Source organism: Schistocerca cancellata, chromosome 8 (genome assembly GCF_023864275.1).
Source record: "Schistocerca cancellata isolate TAMUIC-IGC-003103 chromosome 8, iqSchCanc2.1, whole genome shotgun sequence".
NCBI lineage: Eukaryota > Metazoa > Arthropoda > Insecta > Orthoptera > Acrididae > Schistocerca > Schistocerca cancellata.
In genome coordinates this window covers 426517803-426540866 of record NC_064633.1, presented here as the reverse complement: position 1 = coordinate 426540866, position 23064 = coordinate 426517803, and the positions used below count along the sequence as shown (strand labels likewise).

Genomic DNA, 23064 nt, shown 5'->3' with positions numbered 1-23064 from the left:
CGTCATCTTCGTGGTGTAGCAATTTTAATGGCCAATAGTGTACATATACTTGGTGCCTTTCTGCAATAAGTGGTTCACGTTTTGACACGTTATAAATCGTTCACATCATTAAGAGCGGCATGCAACTACCACATTTCCCTACCGTGGGCCATGGGTGAAATTTGAACTCAAGGTAAGAAGGAATTAAATATGTCGCTAACGGATCATCTTTGGACCCAAGTTTTCTGAAACCTTTTTTATTCTGTTGTCGTATACTTCCAGTCGCTTCAGCCCTGCGTTTTTAAACTGATAGTGGCTGAACCTCTGACTTTTCGACGAAAAATAAAACAGACAAGCTAAGGAATCCACGCTTTTGAAAACTTCGTAAGGGACGAATATCTGCACCAGTTCGTTCGTAATGTGGCAGAGTGCAAGCGCAGTGCATTTAAATTCGTCGTGGGCCTCGTAGCAGGTTTATTGTCGGTACTGCGTAACGTACCAGGAACAAGTGCCACTCCGCCATGGTCGGCGACCACGTGTGGTGGCGCAAGAACGTGTACGTGCCCGGAGTGCAGCTCGAGCGAGGCGAGCCGCCGGTTTCGCAGCCGCCGCAGTCGCTACACGACCGCCTCCCGCCCGGCGTGTCCCCGTTTCCAGCGCCTGCTGTCTGTCCCGAGCTGGTCGGCCCTCGCTTCATCACTCTGACGTCACAGACACACCGAGCAAACGCGACAGGCGACGTCCGCCTGACAATATTGCCATCAAATCGCTAGGAACTGCCTTTCTACCATTGCATTCAATTCGATTTCTAAACTTTTTGTGACTTTTTGTGCATCTTAGCCTCCATGACCAGGAACTTTTCCAGATACTTCGTTTTTGTTATCGTTTAAACCCCTTTAGACCATGTTTAAATCGGTTTCTAATCGTGTGCTACGCTCATATCCAGCCCCTTCTCTTAATATATATTTCATCTTTCCTCTGCCCATAATTCGCCGTCTGATGGGCTAGTTTTATTCTGATACCGTCAAAACCGTAAGGGACAGTCAAATGAGAACGAGGCAGATGGGAAAAAGTAAGTAAACCGTTTATCATTTCAAAAGTAATCGTCATAATTGTTAACCCATTTACTCCACTGTGAGACACGACGGGCAGTTCCTTCACGGAAAAATGTTTGCGGTTGCCCACTGTAACGGAACCTATTAAAGGCCTTACTTTACCGAATTATGCGATACCCTCCAAATTCAACCAATTTAACGAGTATTTATGATTATAGAAAAGTTATTGTGTATGTTAACAATGATTGCATAACATGTCTTCATAAACAGTCAACCCATTAAATTATACTGAATAACTGACCCACACAAAAGCTAATATCACTTGATCACTGATACAGCAAATGTCATCAGGTAAAAACACTAAGTTCATCTTAAATAATTAATATGAAGTACGAAAAATAGTGGCCAACTTACGTATTTTGGATCTCCTTAAATAAAAATCACCCACTGAAACCTATTTGTTCACTAGGGCCGTTTTCACTCAGTATTCACGTAAACACTCCTATTTTAGACGAAAACCAATGTAATTCTTAATAATTCATGTTATTTACTTATTTATGCAAATTAGAGAAGTCAATTGACAAACTTCTAAAAAACGGCCTTTTCGTAACAAAGAATTACTCTGTCAAGTCAACAAATATGTCTGTCATTTTAATAACCTGTTAAATTATGTCACTCGATATAAATTAATAACTTTCCTCCACAAATTACGATAACAGATGTACATGTGACTTATAAACTATCTTTTTTTAGTAGTTCTTTGACAAGGTTATAAATACAAGCAGCAAGAAGGGTCGGGAGCGGAGTCTGAATGTCACTTTGGAAAGTGTATGTGTGTTATTGTTCGAGGTGGATAAACATTGCAAAGAACATGTAAAAGAAGTGTTACTTTGTGTTGTGTCATTGTCTTTGGTGGACAGTGGAATTAAGATGGCCACCAGAGTAATAAATATTTGAAGTTTAAATATTTGTTGGTTTCGCTCATTATTTATCATCAAAAGCACATCAAAAACACGGGACCTCATATTTTTACCCCTAGACAACCAGATTTAGAACCAGCATTAGCATCGAGACACAGCAGTGATCCAGCAAGCAGCAGCGATTACCACATTGCATTTTAATGGCGCCAACCTAACATCAAGTGCTAACAATCTCCGTAAATGGGAGTGAAATAGTGCGATTATAGCAATATCTACGACTAGGCGACCATTATGCCACGGAACCATGACTGAATCCTGGAGTGCAGCTCTCCGCTTAAAGCAAGCTCCAAAAACATGAAAATCGCATCGGGACTCTTATGTGGGATGTGGAAAGGCTTCCCAGAGAAACTTCTGCAGTGGGCTCGAAACCAACATGGCAACATCAGGGAGGGCGACTACAGTGCAGAAGGTTTAGCTGGTAGCCCTTACACATCCTCTATACAACAACATCTCGTCATGCGATTTCCATAGTTTTGGAAGTCGACGAAAGAAATTCGCGGCCGTCGTATTGCTTAGGACGAAGAGGTTCTGGAAATTTGTGGTAAGGTCTTACGGGACCAAACTGCGGAGGTCATCAGTCCCTAAGCTTACGCACTACTGAACCTAACATAAACTTATTTACGCTAAGGACAACACACACACCCATACCCGAGGGAGGACTCGAAACTCCGACGGGGGGAGCCGCGCGGGCTATAACAAGGCGCCCTAGACCGCACGGCTACCCCGCGCGGCCGAAGAGGTTCCTTCCTGGGTACATTCGTGGTTCTGTAGGCAACCGCAAACATTTTTCCATGAATGCATTGACCGTCGTGCCTCGCACTGCGGTAAATGTACAAATATTAACAGCTATGACGCTTACTTTCGAAATAATAAATAGTTTACTTACGTTTTTCCGTCAGCCGTCATTTGACTGTCCCTTATGAGGGACATTTTAGAGACGTTTCTACGCAGCTCACCCAGTTCTGTCACTTCCTCTAGAGTTTATTTTTCAGCTTCCAAACTTGTGCGTCAGGTTCGTTTTTGGAAGTATGCTGTCGTTCGTCCAGAAAATTTGGGTGAAGAAAGCCTGTCCCTTTCTCCTGATGACGTCAGTAACATTTCCGAATCTGTTGTGCACTTCGCAATTATTTCTGAACTTCTAACCTCATTCTTACCTCATTATTTTTAATTGTTGTTAAAACCACTTTCGTGATCCTTCTCCGAGCTTTTGATGTTTTCATTTCAGAGGCTTTTATCTAAAACTAGGCTTTTCCGCTGAATGCAGATCCGAACTTATAATCGTCAGATAGTTTCGTACATCGGCTCCTCGTGAGATATCACGGACTTTCACGGAGGCTAATTTCATCTTATTTCCTTCTAAGACATTTCGTTTGTTCGAAATCGTGTGTGTGTGTGTGTGTGTGTGTGTGTGTGTGTGTGTGTGTGTGTTTTAGAGAAAGAAAGAAAGAGAGAGCCGGCCGCGGTGGTCTAGCGGTTCTGGCGATGCAGTCCGGAACCGCGGGACTGCTACGGTCGCAGGTTCGAATCCTGCCTCGGGCATGGGTGTGTGTGATGTCCTTAGGTTAGTTAGGTTTAAGTAGTTCTAAGTTCTAGGGGACTTATGACCTAAGATGTTGAGTCCCATAGTGCTCAGAGCCATTTGATCCAAGAAAGAGAGAGAGAGAGTAGCTGTGCATTTTATGCGTTTGGTAGATGACAAACTATGGAGTCCGCTGTTAGTACAGTGAATGCACACGAATTCCGCAAAGTGGGTGGATGTCTCCTTTGCCTGGAGCCGTATTCTGTCTTTGGTGTGGTGTTTATTCAGACACTGTTGACTTTCCGTAGATAAAGCAATACAAAGACAACCTCAACACGAGATAAGTAGCAAAACTGACAGGATCATGTGCATCGAACAGTCCACGCCCCGGAAGAGAAGTACAACCATTTTATGATAAGATAGAGGTGCTACTTGAGATGATTCCAGCTTACACTCAGTATAAACTGGATGCCTAACTACCACGCTTGCTCAGAAGAAATACACCACACACTTTTCTTTTTCCTAGTACACCTTAGTATTCAAATACGAACGAGAAGAAAACCATATAGCAACTATTTTTTCCTTGCAACTGTTTTTGACATTGAACTCATGTCAGAAAAGAGACGGTGAGAAACTAAGACTTAACACAACGAAAAACTCATTCTTTAAAAACAATAATTAAATTGACAGTATCTTTACCACGAGTTAGATGACACTGTATGCTATTTACAACAGGGCATGTATACAACAGACAACGAGTAGATTCCACTTAATGCCTTACTGAAACATAACCTCACAGATTAAATCATGTTCTCGTTTTGACTGGTAGCACTATTACCTGTTGTCATAAGAACATCATAAGGCAGAGAACTGTCAGTTCCATAATAACTTTTCTAGTCCTGATCCAGCAACGTTTATTTTTTTTACGAGCCAAGAACTATCACTCTTCATTAAACTGAAAGAGAGGTCTTGAACAAAAACAATTATAGTTTGGAACCTAAAGAAAGGTAGTAACAATGCTAACTACAATCATGAACTATATGACGGATTACCGGTAAGTTATTAGATGGAGTACAAATTCGTAGTGTACAAGTATGGGGAACCGAACCGTGATGTTGCTAAAAATCTCCTATAAATAACTTAAGCGATTCACGTAAATAACAGGTTACCGGTTGGGGATTTGAATCCCGTTCCAGAAAACACTAATTAGTGTTTATTTTCTCAGCCGACCCCATCCGATTTTGCCGCCAGTAGCATGTAGGTCTACAGCTAAAAGACCCCAAATCTGTTGTAAAAGATACTAACAAATAAATAGACGTCAAAAGAAACCCTAATAATAGTTTGCCACAAGGAGAATCACAGTTTTAAAAAACAGCACGAGGAACACTTGAGTTGGAACGATCACATAGATAACGTTGTGGGCAAAGCAAACCAAAGTCTACGAATTATTGGCAGAACACTGAGAAAATGCAACAGGATACTAAAGAGACTGCCTACAATGTGTTTGTACGTCGTCTTCAGGAGCACTGCTGTGTTTGGTGTGAAATCCACATGAGATAGTATCAACGGAGGACTTTGCAACTATCGCGAAACAGGTGACAGAGCGCCACGGATGTGATACTTGAATTGGGGAGGCAATCATTAAAACAAAGGCGTTTTTCGTTGTGGTAGGATCTTATCGTGAAATTTTAATCACTAACTTTCTCCTCAGCCAGTCTACATAGGGAGAAATTATCGTCTTAATAATAAAATAAGAGAAATGAGAGCTCGCACAGACAGATTTGGCCGGCCAGAGTGACCGAGCGGTTCTAGGTGCTACAATCTGGAACCGCGCGACCGCTACGGTCGCAGGTTCGAATCCTGCCTCGGGTATGGATGTGTGTGATGCCCTTAGGTTAGTTAGGTTTAAGTAGTTCTAAGTTCTAGGGGACTGATGACCTCAGAAGTTAAGTCCCATAGTGCTCAGAGCCATTCGAACCATCTTTTTGAACAGACAGATTGAAACGTTCGTTTTTCCCACGTGGAGTTCGAGTGTGCAATTGTAGAGAAATAACTTGAAAGTGGTTCGGTGAATTCAGAGTAATAAGTTACCTTTAATTTACGTCTATGGTCACAATCTTTTCTATTTAACAGATTGCCGGTTTCGGTCTTTAATGGCCATCATCAGATCTGTCTCATAAAATCAAAGTCCTAAGCGGCTGCAGTGCATTGGGACTTTGATTTTATGAGACAGATCTGATGATGGTCATTAAAGACCGAAACCGGTAATCTGTTAAATAGAAAAGATTGTGACCATAGACGTAAATTAAAGGAAACTTATTACATATACGAGTCACTGTGTTTTTTCGCGACGATGTCGCAGCTTGTGAATTCAGAGTAATCATGTAGATGTAGATATAGAATAATCATGTAGCTGTAGATGAAGATGAAAGTGAAAACACAATACACAAATGTTACATGATGCCTCAGATGAAATTAAAGTGAATCGTCAATGGCTTGGTAATATCGGGAAGTATGTGGGGAGGGGGGGGGGGGGAATTGTAGTCGGAGACCAAGGCGCGTATACGGTTTCTAACGACAACGACGGAGAAAATAATCGAATTTACTAAAATTATACGTGGTAAGTGAATTTACTGAAAAAGATCTTCTTACGTGAAATGTCTTTACCTCCCTGACTTATTCTCATACGTTTGGCTCTTTTACGGTAGCGGAGAAAGTTTCCTCACCAGCGATGTCAGATGAAATAACAGAAACACGCAGCTGCACATTAAATTAACACAGTGGATAGCTGCGAGCGCTGGCGGGCTCTTTCGAGCGCCGCGCTCCGGTATTCACGGCGCGCTTTTGCCAGTGGAACGCCCCGGCAGGCGTGCAAACAAGAAAAGCTGCGCCGCTTTGTTCCCGGCCATTACTCAGGCAGCGCGCATCAGCCGCGCATAGGCCGGGACCGCTACGTCGGCCTTGTAGACCGACAATTGTGCGTCGTGATTGTATGCGCGCGCGCGTAGTCCGTTTCACACACGAAGCGTGTGCAGTCGTTTCTCTTCCCGGTAAAAGTCTTTTGGTTGCACAGAGCAGACAGTGAACGAAGGTGACCCTAATGTAACTGATAGCGAAAGGGGACAGCAACCCACAATCAGTCAATAGTTCTCGCTTTCTTCATTTACTAAAACGCGTTTCAGAGCGTATACACCATTCACAGGCTATGTACAACTAATGTATTCTCCTGCAGCAGCTTTCACCGCGTAGTTTGTATGTTTTCTCGTTGATGTTTCTGGCTCGAAAGTACTACAAACTGACACAATATATTTTGGAGACAGTAGTCAACAACTGTTTATGGTTTCCTCTCCTTCATTTAGAGCTAAAACCAACGGTCACCAGTATGTTTATGTTTCGAAAATAATCTGTTTGAATACATATACTGGGTATCTCAAAATTACACCGACAAACTTCGCGGCGATGAAAAAGTGTGTTGAGGAACAATATAAGGATAGGAATCAGTGTCCGGAAACGTCATCCCACGACGGTACAGAGAGTAGACGTTACAGGCTCCAGCGCCTGTATATGCATGTATAAGCAGAGTGATTCCGTGATTATGTTACAAACTTACCGGGACGATGGAGAAGGATAAATGTCTTACTTTGAGGTAAGGGACCCTGGTCCAAAAACGAACAAGGCGAAAGATATAAACGGAAATCGTTCTTATACCTGGTACTGTTTTTCCTAAGATTTTAGATTAGGCAACCATCAGAGGTGGTTGTATGGACAAAACCAAGGAAAAAATGTCAATTACGCATGGACTGTAAAATGCACGTCTTAGGTTCTATGAGCGTTGTTCGTCTTCGCTGATGTATTTCACAGTAGCGAAGATGAACAAATGCCCAAAACACTTGAAGCATGCATTTTAGAGACCATGCATAACGGAGATTTTTTTGTTGTTTTGGTCCACACGACTACCTCTGAAAGTTGCATACCCTAAAATCTTAGGAAAAACGGTACCGGTGTCAGAGGTATAAGAACGGTTTTCACTTCTAACTTTCGACTCGTTCGTTTTCGGAACAAAGTCCCTTTCCTCGAAGTGATACACTTGTCTTTATCCACGAATCCTTAAAGTTTTTAACATCAACACGGAATCATCCTGTGTATACACACATACATAGACGCAGGTGCCTATAACTTCGACGTTGTGTACCGTCGTTGGATGACGTTTCCGGACACGGGTTCCTATCCTCATATTGTTGCTCAACGCACTTTCCCACAGCCTCCAAGTTTGTCGGTTTAATTTTGAAACACTCTGTGTAATGTCTCGCTGGTAAAGTGCGAGACTGTGGATCCCAAGTTCTGGAGTTAGATTCTGGATCACTCCTAGGAAAGTTGTCACTTTTCAACAGTAATGTTAAAGACGCCGGTTTTCACAGTCTTCGGAGTCCATGCTAAACCTTAATTCCACCTGTAACCACTTGGGTAAGTCAGTTTTAATGTCGGAGGAAGGACTATAGGAGCTGTCGTAGTAAATCACTATGGTCTTCAAAGCAATCTCGGGATGACGGCAGTTTGATATTTTCTTGAATATTTATTCTGTATTTAGACCGCCTCCGTGAGCGATTGTTTAACGACGCTGCCTTCGATGTGGAAGGACTCGTGATCGATTCTCTTTACCACCTCGACCTTCTGGGGCAGGGGTATCAGGAACGGAGTGCACTCAGTCTCGTGAGGCTAAATGAGGTGCTGCGTGAACAGAAAAGCAGCTGTCTCATCAACATTCAACTAAACTGGGAATAACGGCTGGAAGCATCAGCGACATGCTGATCACTTTTCACACGATCACCAAAAAATGGTTCAAATGGCTCTGAGCACTATGGGACTTAACATCTGTGGTCATCAGTCCCCTAGAACATAGAACCACTTAAACCTAACTAACCTAAGGACATCATATACATCCATGCCCGAGGCAGGATTCGAACCTGCGACCGTAGCGGTTACGTGGTTTCAGACTGAAGCGCCTAGAACCGCACGGCCACACCGGCCGGCACACGATCACAGATCACTGCTCCTACTGCGTTGTAGGCAGCTGTTGGCCAGTCGGAACAGTACTAAGGCCTATTAGGTAAGAGATGTTTACGTTTATTCTGTATTTGTGTACAACGCCAAATATTCATTCTCCTGACGTTGGTAGCATTTAAGTCTAGGCAACTGATATGTTGTGTGTTCGTCAATGAGAGGCGCGATCCACATGTTTTTCGCTTTTGTACCATTCCTAGTATTAATTATTTATAGTTCCATCTTTCTTCAATTTCTTTGATCTGAACATCAGACAGATGAATTCCTCGCCCAGGCTTTATTTATCGTTTAATGTTTTCTACCTAAATAATGGAAAGTATTTCTGTGGCTTCCTGATACTTGAAATTGTTTTTTAAGTTTTTGGTTTACTGGGTAAGCTGGTGATCGAATGCCTGTAGTTGTGATCAAAAGTTTGCCAGTTAAGCCATCAACGAACAGTGTCTTAGACAAACTGTGCTATGAGGATCTGTCGGCTTTGTACCGCTGACAGAAGTGGCGTGGTAGCAAGACGTTGCACACACAGTCGTAAGGACGGTAAATGGAGAGATGGATCCTTCAGAAAGAATATGGTCAATTCCCCTCTCATGTTCCCCCTCTCCGAGATTACGTCTTTTTCATTAACCTTCCATCCAAAATACCCTTGGTTGATGGGAGTTGTCCCCGTCAAAAACACGAGTTCGTTGGCGGTTTGAATTTGTAAGTATGTGTTCCATCTCCAGCATAGAGTTACAACTGAATTCTATTCGAATTAAATGGCACAAGCTGCTGACTGTTAACGGCTTATTCGCAGTCAGACTCTATAACTGAGTCTGTGTAAGCTGACTCCTGAAAGTTGCAGGGGGCTGAGCGTGGTAGCTTCGCGGTCATACCTCAACCAATAACATACCGCGATTTTGTAAACGCCTCTTTGGCAACATTTGTGTTGTTACGCCTCTGTAGACGGCTGCTGTTTTCGCCTGCAGTCTTTGGAAGCTGGCAACAGCGCTGCGAGCTGTCAGGGAGTTTCTTAAGCCGTCTCGACTGTAGTCACGGGAATGAGAGAGAATGTTTTCCGGCTAATCGTCACAACTGGCGTCAAACGGTTGTAAATGCGTTCCAGACCTGCATTCAATGCTAGAACAATTCAGAAATGGCCGGCCGGCGTGGCCGAGCGGTTCTAGGCGTTTCAGTCTGGAACCGCGCGACCGCTACGGTCGCAGGTTCGAATCCTGCCTCGGGCATGGATGTGTGTGATGTCCTTAGGTTAGATAGGTTTAAGTAGTTCTATGTCCTTAGGTTAGATAGGTTCAAGTAGTTCTAAGTCTAGGGGACTGATGACCTCAGATGTTAAGTCCCATAGTGCTGAGAGCCATTTGAACCAATTCAGAAATGAAAAGTGAAAACAATATGAACTTGATCTTACAATAGCCGAAAGTGTTGTAAACAACGAAGTTTGATAACTTTTTCTGAGCTGGAGATCTCTGAATTCTTTTACTGTATTTCTGAGGCCTAAAGTCAGACAAATAGTGCCATAACGTGTTTCGACTTCTCAGTGCCTTATCGCCATATGTTTCGAACCCTTTACGTAGTAGCTTGCCACCTGAGCAGTTGACGAGTTACTTTGTAACAGATTCAGAACATTTGAATGTGAGTTAGCTATGAAGTCGAAATCGGTCGTGATACTATGTCAACGAAACTGTTATTATGTTGTGAGGTGCCGGGGCTAGCAGTATATTTAACACTAAATTCTTCTAGAATCTTCATTTGGAAATGATGCTCTATGCCCCCCCTTTTCTAACTCCGACTTTTGCTGTTGCACATGGATTAAGAAGAAACACGAACTGACTGTAATCGACCCTGCAAGTGGAGTAGAAGAGTTTGGCACCTCGAATAATTTAATTTGATAGAAATTAATTTGATAAAGGAAAGTTTCATTAACGTAGTGAGAAATGAAAGGGTTGCTTTACCGATCCACAGAATGAAAGTTCTGTTCAAAATAAAAATTTGATTTATTATGACTAAACTCAAAATAATAAACAAAGCACATGAAACATTTACAACACATCAAATTGGATACTCAAATAAATGCTGTGAAGGTGAAGTTGTCCATAAATTAGATTGTGATATTTATGACCAAGTGGTATGTGGAACCAATTCCTTGCAACTCACATCTTAAGAGAAACACCCAGCCAACCCAACATTGACTGCTGCTACAGTAGTGAGAACTCAGACAATGAACACCCAAGACAGAACCATGTTATAAAGGCTGGGAACAGGCGCGCTCTCCTGAGCTCTGATTGTTACATAGCAAAATTCCCTTATTTGCTGGTGCTGCGGAAGTACATTACCAAGCTGTCTTCTTAACTGCAAGGACACGATCTGGCTTACCGGAGGCTTTCGCTGGTTGCTTCGACGTCCCATCGTGGTGATGATAATGTCGCGAGTATAGCCCGAAACAAATTCTCCAGGTCTGGTTGTTCCAGACTAAAGACTTCCTAGCAAGATAAATACGCCTCTGAGGGAGACGAAGAAGGCTCACTCGCTACACAATCACTGACGGTACAGTGAGTGATTTTAACAAGCGAAGTCACACAGTAACTTCGATGCAGTCAACTTGAACCAAAACTGCTCAAGACAGACAACATAGGCCGCTTGTACGCAGAACGCTCAATTGCCAACTGTACTCGGGAAGTTACGTTGAAGTCGAAACTTCAGCAACTTCGTCAAACAGTTACAATTAAATGAAAATATATTAGACAGCCACGGAAGGCAGGCTGTCCAGAGCAGCGAGAGCTCAGTCTTGTAACCTATTCCGACTGAAAGGCGAGCGCCGACTCTACCAAGAGCACCCGTACAAGCTGAACACAGAACATTACCACCCCCACCACAGTGGCCGTGGTTAAACGTGCCAATCAGCAACTCGAAAACTGGCGGAAAGTTCCACTCTATTGCCGAAGCACTACCATTCCACCAATGGAGATACTTGGCGCCAATTTCTGCGCCGATTTTGCTACGTCACAGAGCTATGCCCTGAGCAAGCCAATCACAGTTATGAGTTTGCAGAAAACGCGGGAATTTGCCCGCCAAGACTGCCTGGGAACACAAGTCATTCCCACACCTCGCTGGTAGCCCACCAGAAAGTGTTTTCACTAAGTTTCTGCAAAGTAACGGAATCTCTGGCCCAGCCGCTCCGTCAGGCCCCTGTGGGCGTGTCGCCCCCGCTCTTATGACAATGTCGGCGTCTGGAAACCATCCACTCGACTCCCTCACACCCATCGGCTTAACCCTTTCAAGATCAGCAGGACCCGCCTGTCACAAGACCACTCAGGTGACCAGAGACGCTGCGTGGCAAGTCCTCGTGTGGAGGAATAGCAACTTTTCACCGCATGCAATTAGAGAGGAAAATCGAATTACTCAAAGTAAGATAGAAATATCAGAGGGGGCTCATGCCACCTCTCAGTGTCGCTATGCAAGGGGTTCGAATCATGTGATGATAACTCGTTAAGAAGTCGAAACATATTATGCTACTGTTCCACCCTAAGTTGAGAAATACAATAAAAATTTCGTTGTTAAAGGATCACTGTGTTCCTCTTGGGCAGTTCGCCCAATCTGTCCAAGTTGGAAATCTCTCTCAGATAATCGAGACAGTAGACAGAACGATGTGTCATCTGCAGAAACGCTATAAAATATAACTCCGCCTTGAATTGCCACAGCGCGAAGTACAGTCCCCGATGTGAAAAATGGCACTGGCTCCGCGGTATTTTGTTCGCTCTTTTGGTACTGCAGAGCGAGGCAAACAGCAAAAAGAGAAACGAAAAAGGTGGACCTGAAGGCGACTGCAGAGGAAGTTGGCTGCACTGCCGTCGGTATTCCCCCCCCCCCCCCTGCTCTTTCCGTGTCTTAGCCGTAGCCACTGTTGTTGTTGTTGTTGTTGTTGGCCTAAGAACATTAGCCCTTCTTTTGCGAACTAGCGGCGGACGCGAGCAACTTTCAAACGCTTTTAATGAAGCCCGCCATCCCGTCCAGGAACGCGGCGCCATTAACGGAGAAGTTTGCGGCCGCCGAGCCGCACGCAGTCACCTCGGCGCTGGGGTGGGGCCGAGCCGGGCCGGGCCGGGCCGAAACACACACCCCATCCGTGCCCGCAGCTCGCAGGACGCCGGCCAAAAACTCGGCCGCGCCGGCGCCACGTGCTCGCACGCCTCCGCCTGCAGACTGCCTTAATTAGCCAGAGACGCCTCCATCGTTTCACTAAACTACACTCGTCCTGACTATCCTTCGCCATTCTCAATATAAAATTTCTTTCCTTCGTGTGGGGCAGAGTCATTTCCATGGTTTCTGCCACAGTACAGGAGACCTTTTTTGACAATAAACGATCTCACAATTAATCAAATGTTCCGGGCTATTATGCCGCGGTCGAATGGATCTCACCGACGTTTCGTCACTATCTGTGGGGGGCATTTTCAAGGGTGATCGTAGCTTTTCTGACTGTCCGATTCACTGTCTGTTCGAATGGATCTCACCAACGTTTCGTCTCCATCTGTAGGGGGAATTTTCAAGGGTGAGCGTAGCTTTTCTGACTGTCCGACTCACACCCTGGCTCGCTACTGACTACAGCAAAATTGTGGCGTGACGTCATATGTTTTGAATACGCGAGCGCCTTTGGCTTTTGTGGACTGCCGTCGTCCGCTGTTGCTATCATCCCGTGGCGGAAGATTGGTACACATCTTTCTTCAGCACCGGAATCCGAATGTCATTCAATTTCCCGCCCTCCTCCTTCCTACTGAAATTCCTGGGATGTTTTACAATCTCCATGATCTCCCTGTATAGTCTTTCATGATATCTGCTTCTGACTGCCAGTACTTCAGTCCTATCAAAATGAATGTGGTGCTCTCCTTGCTGCAAAAAAAAAGAATGGTTCAAATGGCTCTGAGCACTACGGGACTTAACTTCTGAGGTCATCAGTCCCCTAGAACTTAGAACTACTTAAAGCTAACTAACCTAAGGATATCACACACATCCATGCCGAGGGAGGATTCGAACCTGAGACCGTAGCGGTTGCGCGGTTCCAGGCTGTAGCGCCTAGAACCGCTCGGTCACTACGGCCAGCTCTCCTGGCTGCAAAGCATGTTCCGTAACAGCTCATCTGTCAATCTCTCCTCTTCTCCTTATGCTCTTCTAGTTGTTGTTTGATAGTTCTTATTGCAGTACCCACGTACACCTCCGCATAACTACACGGAATCCTATAATTCCAGTTTTTTCAGCGGCTGGCGATTTTTGGTGATCTTTTATCATCCGTGTGGGTGTATAGATTACCGCGATGGAAAAAGCTGAAATAGCAATGTACTCAGCAGCGAGCTAGGGTGTGAATCGGACATCCAAAAAAGTTACTATTCCCCTTCAAAATTTCCTCCGCAGATGGGGACGAATCGTCGGGTTTTAAGGTGAAATCCATTCGACAACAGCATAACAGCCCGTAATATTTTATTAATTGTTACATTTCTAGCCGTGAATGTTTTCATTTTACAATAAACTATCTGTAAAATTCATGGCGAGCTGCATAAAACGATCCAGAAGATTGATGACTCATAAGAAAATGTGATAAATTTTACGGATTTATTCTTGAGATCAAAACATTACAAAAACTTCATGTAAACATAGGCTCGAAAATCCTTCATTAGGGAGTCTAATAACCCCTTTCCCCGGTTTAGTAATAACGAAGATAACAAAATATAGATAACTGAACTTTTTTGACAAATCCGTCACCATCTACTGGGGTATAGATCTATAATGTCTTCAGGAGGACGAATCTAAGTTTACTATGGCAGAGATCAGCCTCCAGAGGCAGCGGTCTCATCTAGTTTACGAGAAAACGTTATCCTGTTAACGATGGATTGACTTGGTATATTCTTGAACTCACCTCTGTCAATAATATGGTTCCCTTCATCTTCGTAATACACTGACGGAAATAAAAATTGCAACACGAAGAAGGAATTATGTGACATCAACGAAAGTTGGCAGGCGTGTTTGTGCATACGAAAGACTACGTCTACTCCAATTTCGCACCAGTCGCATACGAGTGGCGCTAGTAGTTGCACTGTGGGGAAGCAAACCAGGTTTGCTTCAAAAACACACCGTAATGGGCGTGAATGTTAGTTACCTTTGAGATTGGACGTGGTGAGTCAGGAAGGCCTTTGCCGGCCGGAGTGGCCGAGCGGTTAAAGGCGCTACAGTCTGGAACCGCACGACCGCTACGGTCGCAGGTTCGAATACTGCCTCGGGCATGGATGTGTGTGATGTCCTTAGGTTAGTTAGGTTTAAGTAGTTCTAAGTTCTAGGGGACTTATGACCACAGCAGTTGAGTCCCATAGTGCTCAGAGCCATTTGAACCATCAGGAAGGCCTTTAAGGCGACAAAGACGCCACTAGCAACACCACAGTGAGTTTCGAAGAAGTCGTTTAATAGGTCTACGGCAAGCAGGATGTTCCTTCCGCGATACTGCAGAAAGACTTGATAGGAATGTAGCCAGTGTACATGACTGCTGGGAGCGGTGGGCGCGACAATGTACGTTTGCAAACAGACCAGGGTCCAGACGGCCACGTGGCACTACCGAGAGGGAAGGCCATGATGTTCGGCGTATGGCTGTGGCACATCGTACTGCATCTGCAGCAGCAATTTGAGCAGCAGTTGGCACCACAGTGACACAACGAACTATTACAAAACTGTTAATTGAAGGACAGCTCCGAGCCAGATGCCCTGTAACGTACATTCCACTGACCCCAAACCACCGCCATTTCCGACTTCGCTCGGTGTCAAGCAAGAGTTCATTGGAGGACAGACTGGAGATCTGTTGTGTTTTCTAATGAAAGCTGGTTCCTATTTCTACGACAGCAGGAGCACTCTCGTGGTTATCGCAAGCACCCTGGCTGCAAATTTGTACGTCAGTCTGGTGATTCGACCTGTTGTGTTGCCATTCAAGAACAGCATTCCAGGGAGTGTTTTCCATCAGGATAACGCTCGCCCACACACCGCTGCTTGAGTAGAACATCACAAACTGACATCCGGCACCTGTGCAACACAATCCATGCTTGCATTCAACATTCTGCCGTTTACGTCGCTTGTTAATGTACCAGCATTTCACATTTGCAATGGCTTATCCCGCGCCGACCTAGATGGCCGAGCGGTTCTAGGCGCTTCAGTCTGGAACCGCGCGACCGCTACGGTCGCATGTTCGAATCCTGCCTCGGGCATGGATGTGTGTGATGTCCTTAGGTTTCAGTAGTTCTAAGTTCTAGGCAGATGGAAGAGTGAAGCTGAAGGTCGCTTGCACAATTCTCATCCAAACGAATCGTGAGTATTGTTCTTTAGTTTAAGACAATAAGTGTTGATTTAACAGAAAAGACAGTGAAATTTGTAAAGTGAGCTACGTGACGATCACTTGTTTGCTTAATCAGTCAAGATCATCACAAAATTGATGAACAAACTCTTGTGCGTGAAGTTATATTGAAGATATTGTACATCACATAACACACTCTAAATATTCCAAGAGCGTGTAAGTCATATTGATAGCTGTTACATGATTTTTTTTTCTTCGCACTTTCCCACCCCCAACTTATTAGCCACACAGTGGGAAAGAGTGCGAATGTATGTTTGTCTTTTAATATGTAACGGCGTTAGCACTGACTACCATGAGGTGGTTCTAGTAGATGGCGCACTCTTTGAATGATGCTATGAAATAGAGCGCAGGGTGGAATAAGAACTTTCACAGAGAAATCCAAAGCTCAAGGTTGTTGTATAAGAAAATATAGGTGTGTATAGGTTCAAAAAGAAGTGTATCTGGATTTTATGTTAAGAATAACTGATAATGTTTCGTAAAGAAAAAATTGTACCCTACGTTTATTTATAAAATGAATAGTGAATCAACTGTAAGCGTTATTTCTGGTAAGGAATTAATGTTCAGGAATATATGAAACTGTATCTTAATACAGGTCCAGATAATTACCACCGTGCGAAGGAAACTGATATGTCATACACATTTAACTACTCACGGAAAACATTTGCAGTATTACTCTACCAGTGCGTTTTGAGCGCTACTGGTCTGATAAATAATTGTAAGTACGATCTACTGACAGGATAGACATGTGCGGTCTTGATCTTTTAAATCTTCTATGCAATCAGAGACAATGTTGACGAGTTACACTTAACTGCCACAGGTGGCTTTCAAAAACACACAGAAGAGTGCCTCCATGTGATTCGAACGCCGTTTTTCCCCAGGGACGATGGGTAGATGCACTAAGTAACGACAAGAAGTATTAATAATTTATTGTACTTCTAGGAAGAGACGTGAAAAGCATACTTTGTTACACGAGCCAAGAAACCCATTGCTTCCCTCACGCGCTCCTCGCACGTCTTCACTGCCGTGGTTAGAGGGAAGTTGGTCAATGCAGCGTTTGTAGCACTTTATAGAAGCTTTTGATTCAGTAAGATATCTAAAACTGAATACGCTGCTTTGGAATATTTAAACTTGTTTGCCACTGGATCCGAAATTCCCTGATTGGCAGTGCGCAGCGTGTTATCCTGCATGAAAAGTTCCCTAGAATTCGGAAAGTAATATTTGGCGTGCTCCAGGAAAGAGTAACAGGACTGTTTCTGTCCATGTTATACATTGACTTAGCGGATGGTATTTGTTGCAATGTGAAGCCTTCCGTGGGCCAGGTAAACTATAAGTAAATTCTTTCCTGTAAACATTTCAGTAATATCAATGTAGATATCTACATAACAACAGTACGTTTCATATGCCAGTAAATAGTTCTTAAATTAGAGAAATGAAAGCTGGTCACTTCACTAAACATAAAGGCGTGTAGTCCTTGGGATACTTGATTCATGAATCACAACTATAGTCAATTATGTCGTACTAATATTTGGGAATAATGCGTAGAAATGTATGGTGGAATGACCATGTAGAGTCAGTTGTAGGTAAGGTAAATATCAGCCTACAGTTCACTGGTTCGAATGGTTCAAATGGCACTGAGCACCATGGTACTTAACTTCTGAGGTCATCAGTCCCCTGGACTAAGAACTACTTAAACCTAATTAACCTAAGGACATCCACACATCCATGCCCGAGGCAAGATTCGAACCTGCGACCGTAGCAGCAGCGCAGTTCCGGACTGAAGCACCTAGAACCGCTCGGTCACAACGGCCGGCTCGGGTACAATGACATCGGTATACGAGTATTGCGGTACTGTATAAGTGAGGTGTTGTCTCCGGTGGTTCGTTACATGGTAACTGAAATATGTCACGAGAGCACACAGCACTACTGGCTTAATATCATTCACGGTGCGATGAGCTTTCCTTAGTCACCACTGCACTTGTTTACTGTAGCGTTCGAGAGTGTTTCCGTAACTGCCACTGGAGGCCAAGCGCAATAATATCGTGGTCGGTTAATATTGATTGAAAATATCTGCTCATCAGTGCAAATGTTGGTGGTATGCAATGTATGTTTTGTTTGGAAACAAGCCCGTTCCAGTCACCAGCTGTACTTAATGTTGACAACAGGATTGTTGCCTCTGCATCCAGATTCATTGCAAACTGTTACGGAAGTGCATGTAGGAGAGTACTTAGCATAGCTATTTATATGAATGAGTGGTATCTGTTCTTTCGGAAATGTCCGAGATAACAGACACCTCACAGAAACCGCAGCTGTGAAGCACTATATGTGGATTAAAAGGGATCACTGCTGTCAGATGCAGCGGACATTACGCGGAATCAGCGGCGACGAGTGAAAATTCGTACCAGACTGGGATTCGTACCCGCGAACTCCTGCTTACAAGGTAGGTGCGTTAACCAATGCACCACAGCGTTATCGCCAGTGCGTGGACTATGTCGGCACGGCTAACGGCCAATCCACATTCCCATCGAGCGGCACCTAACCGCAGTTCCTGTCCATTAAATTATTTATTCTGTGATCTTGGCTGCACAGCACAACACAAACAGGTATCAGTATTCACCTGCATAATGCGTAAGGCACGAAACAGTAATAATGTAGTTTACTATATACGCGAAAAATCCTGCGATGCTAGATCCATTTCTCTTCAAAAATTTGGATTACTAAATAACGACATGCTACAGTTTGCGCTCGTGCCACTGTAATAAGCTTCATTAACCGGCCGAAGTGGCCGTGCGGTTCTAGGCGCTGCAGTCTGGAACCGCGAGACCACTACGGTCGCAGGTTCGAATCCTGCCGCGGGCATGGATGTGTGTGATGTCCTTAGGTTAGTTAGGTTTAACTAGTTCGAAGTTCTAGGTGACTAATGACCTCAGAAGTTCAGTCCCGTAGTGCTCAGAAGCATTTGAACCATTTTTTTTGTAATAAGCTTCATTTAAATGTGAACGAACAGTTATGGGGACCTTCTTGTAGTACGTAAAATAAACGGTAAACAGTGACCGACTGTCTTTGTCCACAAATTTAATTTCTTTTAGCTACGTACTCAAATGAGACATCGTATTTGTGACTTAGCTCAATGGAAGATATGTAATATCCAGAGGCGCGTAAGTTTACCACCACAATGGCTGCCGAGGCTGTTTCACATTGTCTGCTGATCACAGTAGACCACTTACGGGACTGTGGGCCCTCGAATAGGTGTGAGTTAGGTGAGAATACGCTAACTTCCGATTGTTAGCTGACGCCCCCATAGTACCCTGTTTCTGCGCATGCTCAGTGCGCAGTATACTCGTAAATTTAGAACTCCACACTCGGCGCAATCTGTACGTCATTGACGGCATAAACTCACTCACGAGGGGGTGGCTGGCTGGTGTTTTACGCACAGGCACGAAAGACTCACGAGCTTCACGTAGTCGATTTAGATCACAAACTCGTTCGTGTAGAACGAGCTTTACGTGCGGGGTCCGGATTCACCCTGTATGAAAACAAGCTCCATGGTAGCCGCGCGTGTCGTCAAACACTAATACATTTCTGCTCTGTGTTCGGTGTGTCGGCAATGAGTTACAGGAATACGGGCGAGTTGCGCTTCGTGCCAGTCCGGATTTGCGACAGCGGCGAGCCGCGACTTTACGTACCTTGAGGTGTGAGGTGCGGTGCGAGTGTTGCGAGCAGAGAGAGGTGTAGTGGACGGTGCGTGCGGTGGCTGCGGCGACTGCTGGTCGAGTGTCGAGTGTGTGGCTGCACTAGGGGCAGCAGGCGAGCGCGCCACGCTTTGTAGCCGCTGCCGGGAGGAGAAAGTGGTCGCTGCGGAGGGGGCGACGCCGCTGCCGCTGCCGCTGCCGTGGAGCCGACCCGGAGACGCCGGCAGCCGCGGGCAGCGCGCAACGGACGCGTTCGGGGAAGCGACGAAACGTCCTGCCCGCCCATCACGTGCAGAACAGGCGCCGGTGAAGGGCACATCCGGCTCTTTTCACCCACGATGCTTCTTTTTACGACAGCCATAGAACGGGAAAGAAACTGAGGATATGTTAGATAACGATCTGCTTGGCTTTCGGAAAGGTAAAGGCACCAGGGGGACAGTTCTGGCATTGCGACCGATAGAAAAATTTAAGACCCGTTAATAAGATTATCAGATTTGTTTCCAGGGAGAAGTATCTGTTCCTGGCAACTGTTTTTATTTAGAGTAGTGAAGGGTAGCTCGCCGCTGAGGTCGAGCGGTTCTAGGCGCTTCAGTCCGGGACCGCGCTGCTGCTACGGTCGCAGGTTCGAATCCTTCCACGGACATGGATGTGTTTGATGTCCTTAGGTTAGTTAGGTTCAAGTAGTACTAAGTTTAAAAAACTGGTAGAAGCCGGCCTCGGGGAAGATTAGTTTGGATTCCGGAGATATATTGGAACACGTGAGGCAATACTGACCTTACGACTTACCTTAGAAGAAAGATTAAGAAAATGCAAACCTACGTTTCTAGCATTTGTAGACTTAGAGAAGGCTTTTGACAATGTTGGCTGGAATACTCTCTTTCAAATTCCAAAAGTGGCACGGGTAAAAAACAGGGAGCGAAAGCCTATTTACATTGTGTACAGAAACCAGATGGCATGAAATGGAAACAGTGGTTGGGAAGGGAGTGAGACAGGGTTGTAGCCTCTCCCCGAAGTTATTCAATCTGTATATTGAGCAAGCAGTAAAGGAAACAAAAGAACAATTCGGAGTAGGTATTAAAATCCATGGAGAAGAAATAAAAACTTTTAGGTTCGCCGATGACATTGTAATTCTGTCAGAGACAGCAAAGGATTTGGAAGAGCAGTTGAACGGAATGGATAGTGTCTTGAAAGGAGGATATAAGATGAACATCAACAAAAGCAAAACGAGGGTAATGGAATATGGTCGAATTAAGTCGGGAGATGCTGAGGGAATTAGATTACGAAATGAGACACTTAAAATATTAAAGGAGTTTTGCTATTTGGGGAGCAAAATAACTGATGATGGTCGAAGTAGAGAAGATATAAAGTGTAGACTGGCAATTGCAAGGAAAGCATTTCTGAAGAAGAGAAATTTGTTAACATCGAGTATAGATTTAAGTGTCAGGAAGTCGTTTCTGAAAGTATTTGTATGGAGTGTAGCCATGTATGGGAGTGAAACATGGACGATAAATAGTTTGGACAAGAAGAGAATAGAAGCTTTCGAAATGTGGTGCTACAGAAGAATGCCGAGGATTAGGTGGGTAGATCACACAACTAATGATGAAGTATTGAACAGAATTGGGGAGAAGAGGAGTTTGTGGCACAACTTGACAAAAAGAAGGGACCGGTTGGTAGGACATGTTCTGAGGCATCAAGGGATCACAAATTTAGCATTTGAGAGCAGCATGGAGGGCAAAAATCGTAGAGGGAGACCAAGAGATGAATACACTAAGCAGATTCAGAAGGATGTAGGTTGCAGTAGGTACTGGGAGATGAAGCTTGCACACGATAGGGTAGCATGGAGAGCTGCGTCAAACCAGTCTCAGGACTGAAAACCACAACAATAACAACAAGTTTAAGGGACTGATGACCTCAGATGTTAAGTCTTATAGTGCTTAGAGCCATTTGAACCATTTTGAAGTAAAGGGCACCTCAATAAGTCGCTAATGTTTATTGTAAATCCAGTTTTCGGTCACCGTGTGGCTATCTTGTGCGCATTAAAAGTAACTTAAAACAGTGGACATACTCCCAACTGCGCTATTCTGTTACCCTATGATATTGCTGGTTTTTTTCATTTAATTATCACGATCCAATTATTGATTTGTTTAGCTATCCTACTACTCTGCCATTGCTACTTTGCTAAATTACGGAGCCATATATGGATCCATGGTTCTATCAGAGTTGAAAAGCAACAGCGAATAACCATACCCCTTTTTATCAGGTCGGCCATACTGAAATCTGTAGTCGTGTAGTCGTCCTCTGGTGGTACGGTAGCAACTACCTGAGCTGACTGTTGATTATTGCGCCCAGTGAAACTCCAAATGTTTGGTCTCGACAGGTATTAAACAGTTGTTCCAGTGAAGTTGTAACGAGACGGCACAACTGGTTCATAGAAGACTTTCCCCAGTCACCAAGCATGTGAAGTACAAGCAGAAGTGTCGATCGTGTGAGTCAGCGAAAAAGGAAGTATGGGTTTCCAGCATCCGAGACACCAAGTGAACTTAAAAATGCTAACTGCCCATCCACGTCATTGTTCGGCAGGGCGCTGCCTTCAAAATACACCACGAAACATAATTATTTATATAATCACTTGCTATTACAGCCTTTCTTTTCCATCTTTCACTTCCAGTCCTAGCTTCACTGCACAAACACTGATGCGATTCCACTAGCTGACGTAAAAAGTTAATTTCGGCCATGCTAGTGACCTGCAACTCGCATAATATTAAATAATACACGGGCCAGTCACATTAATGTGACTGCCTGTCAAAAGCCTAAATAACCACCTTTTGCAGTGCGGATGGGCTTGAAGATACCTAAAGGAATCTGGAGCCATCCATACTCCAGTGCCAAGGCCATCTTGCTAGGTTTCTCGGATGAGGATAAAGGATGCGAACAACTCGATCGAGGTAGTATCACAGAGTCTCGACTGAATTTAAAAATGGTTCAAATGGCTCTGAGCAATATGGGACTTAAAATCTGTGGTCATCAGTCCCCTAGAACTTAGAACTACTTAAACCTAACTAACCTAAGGACATCACACACATCCATGCCCGAGGCAGGATTCGAACCTGCGACCGTAGCGGTCGCTCCAGGCTGAAGCGCCTACAACCGCTCGGCCACAACGACCGGCCGACTGAGTTTAAATCCGTTTGATGGCCAGGTGAGTACGGTAAACTCATCTGGCGCTCCTCATCCCACGCACATACACTGTGAACTGTGCGACACGTTGCATTGTCCTGCTGATAGATGCCATCGTGACAAGGCAAAAACAAGCTGCATGTAGGGCTATAGGGTCCCTAATAACAAATTCGTTCTTCTGTTGATCCATTGTGCCTTCTAGAATGACGAGACCACCCAAGGAATGCCA

At 44.5% G+C, this 23064-nt stretch overlaps 1 protein-coding gene across 1 annotated transcript in view; it reads right to left on the bottom strand.

Moving 5' to 3' along the window:
* Nucleotides 1-19796, bottom strand: part of LOC126094621 (uncharacterized) — a 122045-nt gene extending 102249 nt beyond the window's left edge. Inside the window, exon 1 of the mRNA XM_049909102.1 lies at nt 19653-19796. The gene's annotated coding sequence lies outside the window, so the exon portion shown is untranslated. The remainder of the gene's footprint in view (nt 1-19652) is intronic.
* Between the last annotated feature and the right edge of the window lie 3268 nt (nt 19797-23064).